Source organism: Cryptomeria japonica, chromosome 7, assembly GCF_030272615.1.
Source record: "Cryptomeria japonica chromosome 7, Sugi_1.0, whole genome shotgun sequence".
Lineage (NCBI taxonomy): Eukaryota > Viridiplantae > Streptophyta > Pinopsida > Cupressales > Cupressaceae > Cryptomeria > Cryptomeria japonica.
In genome coordinates this window covers 231,529,106-231,537,865 of record NC_081411.1, presented here as the reverse complement: position 1 = coordinate 231,537,865, position 8,760 = coordinate 231,529,106, and positions in this window count along the sequence as shown.

The following is an 8,760-nucleotide window of genomic DNA, read 5'->3' as shown; positions in this document are numbered from 1 at the left end:
TTGAGGTGTTCAGGGAGCAAAAAATTTTCTTCTTATACCATGCTTGTCATAAAAGTTATTAAACTCACCGGATGTGAATTCTCCACCATGATCTGATCTCAAACATTTAATCTTCAATCTTGTCTCAGTTTTCACTTTAGCCTTAAAGATTTTAAACTTTTGAAATGCTTCAAATTTTTCTCTCAAAAAGTTAACACACATCATTCTAGAATAATCATCAATGATTAGCATGAAATATCTATCACCATGAAAACTTTTAACTCTAGAAAAGCAACACAAATCAGTATGAATAAGATCAAGAACATAATTTTATTTATCTTGTATACTCCTAAAGGAGGTTCTGACCTATTTACCCATTTGACATTCCTTACATACTGGATTATAGGGCTTCATAATCTTAGGTCTATCCCTAAAAAACCTTAGTTGAACTGATCTTCACAATGCAATCAAAATTCACATGATACATCCTTTTATGCCATAGCCAACTCTCATCAATCTGTATAATCAAACATGTCTTCTCAGTGGAGTTTAAATGAATTATATTACCTTTTATATATGTACCAGTTGCAATCTCCAAGCCAGATCTATTAATGAGTTTTCATTTTCCATCCTTGAACTGTAATTGAAATCCCTTGTCTACCAATTGTCCTACACTCAAAATATTATGCCTTAAACCTTTAATATAATAAACATTGTTAGTATTATTTTTACCATATAATGATATAGTTCATTTCCCTTTGATCATACATGCCTCATCATCTCCAAATCTAACTAGACCACCATTAAATTCTTGCAAAGATAGAAACTTCCTTTTATCTTTAGTCATATGATGTGAACAACCACTGTCAATTACCCATTCATCCTTGTCTTCAATTTTAGCAGCAAGTGGCTTCTCCTCAGGTACATTCTCTTCTAGTGTCGGATCATCTTTTGATACCCAGGAACACCCATTCCTTCAGAATATTGCTGGATCCACTAGCAGAGTCTTCTGTTGGTTCATCATCTGAATCAATAATACCTTCCTCATCCACTATGTCACATGATTTGTCAATATTTTTCTTGTGTTTATACTTGTTCTAATATCTAGGATTAGGCCTAAATGATCTTTTAACTCTTTCTTCAAACCTTGAATTCTTTTCAGGACATCTATATGCAAAATAACCAATCTTATTACATGCAAAACATTTAAAAGGTGCTTTACCTTCATACTTACTTTCTACTGGTCCTTTAGGTACTCTTCTAGATAATAGTGCTTCAAGTTGCTCAAACTCATCATCTTCTCTCTTAATATCTTCTAATTCCTTTGCATACAAATCTTTCCATTCTTTCTTACCAGTTGTAGATGTAGATGCATGAAAAGAAGGTTCAGACTTCACAACTCCAGAGGGTCCAAATTCTTCAATTTCAAAAGCACATAGTTTCCCAACCAAAGTATCTGTGTTGACAGATGTATTCACCATTATTCTTAACTCATTAATAGTAGTAGCCTTCATTTTGTAAGTTGGTGGTAGGGCTCTCAGGACTTTAGAAACAATTTCATCTTTGCTTAGAGTTCCACCACAACATTGAATTCCCATAATAATCTCATTTACCCTTTCTATGAATGTAGTAGTCCTTTCATCTTCTTCCATTTTTAGGTTTTCATATCTCACCTGATAACAATCAAGTCTAGTAATCTTCACTTTAGGGTCACCTTCATTAAGAGTCTCCAACTTATCCCATATAGCATTTCCATATGATTTGTTAGTTAATCCCATTATTTGCTGATCAAAAAGTGCACACAAGAGGGCTTCTCTTGCTCTACAACCATTCCCAAGCTCATTGTCCAGGTTTGTCGAATGAGGATTGCCAGATCTTGGATTATAGAGTGTGACACCATTCTATGTGATCTCCCAATTCTCCTTGCCAAGACATCTCAGATGAGTCTCCATCTAAATCTTCCATGTTGTGTAATTTATTCCATCAAGCCTTGGAATATCCTTTTGAAAGATAGCTCCATAAAAACTAGATGAACTTGAACTATTAGTCGCCATAGGATCTTCCTCAAGTGGTTAAGCTTTCTACAGAGAGGACCAAAGCTCTGATACCAATTCTTAGACAATTCAGATAACTGGAAGACAATTGAGAGGTGGGGGAGGGGGGGTGAATCAGTTGTCATAGATTATAGGAACCATTAGCAATTTAAACTTTCATACCAGAACCAAAAACATTAATACCAGAATAGTAGATAAATTGATTAAGTATAAACAATAATCATAGAATAAAAGTCATCCACAAAACACAAAGATTTGTACATGGAAAATGTGGTCAAGGGAAAAACCACGATGAGAAGCCTACCCACGGTCAGATAATTCTTCTGCAGTAAGTATGAGAATTACAATTGAGGGGCCCGCACTTGTAGGAAGGGCAACAACCTAGAGCACATTGCTGATCACAAAAGGAGCCTCACTGACTACATATAAATCCAGAATACAATCCGAAGAAGTGTTGAACTGCAAAAGATAACATCTCCTATGCCTGAGTACAGTTTCAGATAAGCTCAATACCATTGGATTAAATCCTCTTACATAAACCCAATTTGATCTCCAATGATCGATCAACTCCTCTGTCTGAATGATATTACATTATTCACACATTATATTCCTTGACAATGACCTCTTACATATAACCATGATGATCTACAATGAGATCTTACATCTATATATACAAACCCTCGACCATAAACAATCAGGTCGGCCATTAGATAATAAACCAATTACATAATTACAAACCATGTCAGCCTTGGACCAAACAAGTAATCTCAACACATAAGACATCCTAGAAATACATCAATAGGTCCTATCTACATGTTACATTAAAGCCAGTCCATAACCTAGATCAACTGAGACTAAGTATAGGTCCACACGCTTCATCAATGATCTCCAACTGCCAAGTCTCAAACATGATCATCAACAACATCCTAAAACTCCATCAGAAGTTGCACCAACACCATTTCTGCAATTCCTCTACCGATGAAACCCTTGCTGAAACTAGAAACCAATCTTCTAAGCAAGAATGATAGTATCCAATTTCAAGACAAAAACCAATTGATCAAATATAAGTATAAGTATCATGAACAAGCCAATTCCATCACCAGACTATACCGGAGCCTACCAGATCATGCCGGATCCAAGTTGACTAGAAAGTGCTCAACCTACTGAGACCAGAAGGGTGTCGGTAAAGCATCCAAACAACTAGTGTTGGCATCAATGACAAAACATCAATGCAACACATAATGAATTCCACCAAATGACAAACAATATATTACCATAATTAATTCCTCTTAATACACACATATTTATACTGAGAAAACTTGATAGAGTTTTTTTTTTGTTATGGCCTATGGTCTATGCCCAACAAACCAAATATGTTCAATATAAAATAGAAAATGACTGCTAGCTAAAATATATGACAAACTAACAAGTATCATTTAAACGAAAATACTTTATAAGTTGTTTTACACTTTTCCCTCCTTGCCTCTCTACCTTCCCTATTCTTGACAACTTTAACATCTTCTTGGAATTATCCCATGTTATTTTAATCACAAAATAGTCAACGTTACTCTAATTTTAAATATTTTAATCAACCTTAATGTTTTTTTTTTTTAATATATAAAGATAGTTCAAAACATATACATCATAACCATTTCGAATAGGGATAACTTTAAGAAACCACCCCTCGGGCAACTGTGTAAAATCCTGGCAAATCAGACATTATTTTGGGGGGCAAATTTTCATATCAATGTAGTATGATTCAACGGTCAGGATTAAACCATTTGAATTGCTTAACCTAGCAGGTTTAGGGTTTAGGCTTTTTGCTACTGACCTGTCTGTTTCCTATAGGGTCATTGTTCTGTTTCTTTCAGAGTTGTTGGCAAAAGTTGTATGTGTGTATCCAAGGAGAGTGATACATGATTCTTGCTAGACCAAAGGAGAGAAGATATACCTGCAAAGTGAATGTGCAGAAGGTGAAGAGGAGCCAAAGTGGATCTATATTAGCATTGAGTGTTGTTACCAGATCATTATAATTCCTATTGATCTTTAACCATTTCAACAGTTGTGAAATCCCTTAACAGGGTAGCCTTAACTGGCTTGATACAAATCCTTTAACAGGGTAACTCAAAGTTATTGAGTTCTAGGAAGCTATAGAGCTTTGGACATCCTTTAGCTATTGAGTTCTTGAAATCCTCTAACAATGTAACCCTAACCGAGTTTAACACTTACCCGGGTATTGTAGCCATCTCTTAACTGTATGATCTCTAACAGGATCGGTTCGTAGCAGAACCTAGTGTAATGTCTTTAACCGGACAAGGCTCCTAACAAAGCGAACTTCCAAAGAGTTCAAAAGCAAGCTTGTGGGTATTCATACCCACCATTGTTTTTCCCAGTTTGGTTTCCACGTGAAAAATAAGTGTGTCATGTGTGATGCTTTTATCTTGTGATGTTTTGTTATTGCCTGTTAAGCATATGATGGTTCTGTGTTTTATGCCTATCAGTAAAACACGTTGAACTAGTTGTAGTGAAGATCTGATAATAGATTACCTATTCATGCATAAGGGTGAAATGGTAATGTTGTTTTGAGTTAAGTGAAAAGCTAAGTGATCAACTGGTTAATGCTTGTCTTAGACACTCTTGGCTTTACCGGTTGCAGTCTGTGTTGAACCGGTATCACTGTTTACCAGTCATTTGAAGTATCTATTGTCAAACCGGTTTAAGACTATGTTTTTGTCTGTACTGATTCACCCCCCCTCTCAGTATCAGTTTGGTACTATTCATTCATCATTGAGTTATCAATTGGTATCAGAGCCCTCTAGCGCCTCTGTGTTGTAAACTTAATCACTTGAGGTAAAGATCACAGTCAAATGATGAAGAGGGAAGGTCCAAAGTTTAACAAGGAAAATTTTGGTATATGGAAAGATAGGATGAAGATATTCATTAGAAGCATGGTTGCTCAACACTGGAGTTATGTTGAGAATGTCTATGTAGTCCCTACCAGTACTCTCACCGATGACCAAAAGAGAGAGATACAAGAAAATGGGCAAGTCATGGAAGCCCTTATTAGTAGTCTTTCTGACATTGAGTTTATTGATGTTCAGGACAAGGTAAATCCCAAAGAGGTATGGGATGCTCTTGAAAATATCTATGGCGGTGATGAACATGTAAAACAGGCTAAGGAGGAAAGCCTAAGAGGGAAGTTTGAAGATATGTGGATGGTTGAAGGTGAGACCATTCAGTAGTATGGAATAAGAATCAAAATAGTTGTTGGAGAAATCAAGAGTGCAAGTGGTAAAATAGAAGATTCCACTGTGGTAAGCAAAGTCCTGAGATCCTTGTTGCCGGTCTATGCAATAAGGGTTGCTGCTATTCAGGAGCTGAGATCAATAGCCAAGACTAAGGTATCCTTGGACTCCATCATAGCCAAATTGATAGCCTACGAGCTAAATAGTTTTGATGGCAGTGTTCAAAAGATAGAATCAGCTTTTAAAGCCTCTGCTGTATCATCTAGAAAAGGAAAATAATTAAGCACTAGTGATGGAACAAGATAGGGCAGAACAATGGATGATGAGGAGTTTCTAATGGAATTTGAAGCTCTTCTTGGTAGGAAATTTCCAAAAGGAACTGGTAAATACAAAGGTAAGCTCCATTTGAAATGTTTTTCTTGTAACCAAATAGGACATATTGCTATGAATTGTCCTAATAGCGACAACAAGGATAAACCAGAAAAGTTCAATAAATTCAAAGGAGGAAACCTGAGAAACTGTTTTGTTGCAGTTGATGAAGGTGTCACAGATGTGGAATCAAAAGATGAAGAGAATGAAGACATTGTGTTTGTTGCTATAAAGGAAGACATGTCAGACAAGAAGGCTCTTGTCTCCCGCTTTGATAATGTCAATGAGTGGATTATTGATAGTGGTTGTTCTCACCATATGACCGGTGACCGGAGCAAGTTTTTATCTTTGGAATAATATGATGGTGGTGTGGTTCATTTTGGTAATGATGCACCATGCATGGTTAAAGGAAGAGGGTCCATCTCTCTAAATGGAAAGAATAGTGCTAAAAATGTGTATTGGGTTGATGGTCTTAGACACAACCTCTTGAGTGTTGCCCAACTGAATGATAGTGGTCTCACTATGTAATTCAAGAATGGAGTATGCAGAATAAAAGGAAAGAATGATGAACTGGTGGCCACAGGCATGCAGACCAAAGGTAACCTATTTCAGTTGAATGCAAATATAAGTACATGCTTAATGGCTAAATGTGATGATAGCTGGATATGGCATAGGAGACTCTTCCATATAAACTTTGATAACATCATAAAGGCTAGTAAGATGAAGGCAGTTAGAGGATTGTCACTGCTGAACAAATCAGAAAATACCTTGTGTAGAGAATGTCAATTGGGGAAAATGTCTTCCTCAACTTTTAAAGGTAAATCTTTCACTGCTGACAACTTGCTTGATCTTGTGCATACTGATTTGTGTGGTCCTATGAAAGCTAGAAGTGTGCAGGGTGATAGGTACTTCACGATCCTCACTGATGACTGCTCAAGAATGATGTGGGTCACATTCTTGAAAGACAAGTCTGAAGCCTTTGTGAAGTTCAAATCTTTTAGAGCATTAGTGGAGAAGGAAAGCGGTAAAAGGATCAAGAGCCTCAAAACTGATCAAGGAGGGGAATTCACTTCTGGTGAATTCAACAACTATTGTGAAGAATTTGGCATCAAGAGGCAACTGTTTGCCCCCCAGACTCCACGATAGAATGGCCTAGCAGAGAGGAACAACTGGATAGTGGTTGAAGCAGCAAGAACAATGTTGATTCAAGGAAAGGTAGCTGACACCTTTTGGAGAGAAGCAGTGAGCACTGCAGTCTGCACAATGAACCAGGTACTCATCAAGAAAGGTAAGGACAAAACTCCTTATGAGTATTAGACTAGTAAGATACTTATGGTTAGCTACTTTAGGGTATTTGGTAGCAAATGTTGCATCAAGAGGAGTTAACATCAGGGAAAATTTGAAGCTAAATGTGATGAGGGAATATTCCTAGGATATTTCACCAAGAGTAAAGCTCTCAAGTGCTACAACAATAGGACTCAAAGAATTATGGAAAGTATCAATGTAAGAGTTGATGAATCCTCTGAGAAAATTGAGGGAACCGAAAGTGAGCAAGCTATAAATGAACCGGTTGCAACATTTTGGGAACCGGTTGTTAGTCAACCAAGTACCAGTAACAGTGTTCCTGAATAGGTGAATGCTGATACTGATGAAGATGAGGATGAAGAGGAAAAGCAAGAAGAACCAGTCAAGACCATTCCTCAGTATGTCAAGTTGAATCATGATCCTAAGAATATCATAGGAGATAAGGATGTAGGAATCCTTACAAGAAGAAAGATCAGAGAAAACTCATGTATGATCTCTGAATTTGAGCCTAAATCATTCAAAGAGTCTCATAAAGATGAAGACTGGATCAAGGCAATGGAAGAGGAACTTGATCAGATAGAGAAAAATGGTACATGGTCCTTGGTACCTAGACCCGAGCATAAAAATTTTATTGGTACCAAATGGGTTTTCAGAAACAAGCTGAATGAGGATGGCATAGTGATTAGAAACAAAGCCAAATTGGTGTGCAAAGGATATGCTCAAGAAGAAGGAGAAGACTATGGAGAAACCTTTGCTCCTGTACCCAGATTGGAAGGAGTCTGTATGCTTCTTACATATGTAGCTTTTAAAGGATTCAAGGTATATCAAATGGATGTAAAATCTACATTCCTAAAAGGTGTACTTGAAGAGGAGGTGTATATAGAGCAACCAGATGAGTTTTCCCTATCTGAAGATAGTGATATGGTATGCAGGCTACATAAAGCCTTATATGGTTTAAAGAAGGCACCTAGAGCATGGTATGAACATTTGCATTCACATCTTGTCAAGATTGGATTTGAGAGAACAAGTGAAGATAGAAATATCTACTTGACTTCTGAAGGAGATCAGATCCTGATCTGTGAGGTTTTTGTTGATAACATTATCTTTGGTGGAGATGACAAGATGAGTCATGAGTTCGCTGATGAGATGAAGAAAGAGTTTGAGATGTCACTCATAGGGGAGATTAAGTTCTTCATTGGACTGCAGATCTAGCAAATGAAAGATGGAATCTTTATCACTCAGTCCAAATATGTCAAAGAGGTGTTGAAGACCTTTGGCATGGAAGATAGCAAACCAGTTAGTACACTGATGGTGACCGGTCGCAAATTATCAAAAGAGGATGATTCTATATTGGTTGATGAGAAGGAATACCAATCAATGATTGGTAAGTTGCATTATGTAGTGCACAGCAGACCGGATATTGCACATGCAATTGGCATTACTGCAAGGTTTCAGAAAAGTCCAAGAGAATCTCACTTGGTTGCAGTCAAGCAGATTCTTAGATATCTGAAGGGAACAGTTAATTATGGATTGTGGTACCCATACAACAATGATTTCAACCTGAAAGTATTCACAGATGTTGATTGGGCAGGTGATGTGGATGCCCGAAAAAGTACAATTGGTGGTGCATTCTTTCTTGGTGGTAGATTGGTCTCATGGATGAGTAAGAAGTAGAGTTGTATCTCTCAATCTACAGTGGAAGCAGAGTATGTTGCAACTTTCATGACCTGCACTCAGACAATCTGGATGAAGCATGTTTTAAATGGCTTCAAAATCCCTGTATCTGAACTAGTAAGTATATTCTGTAT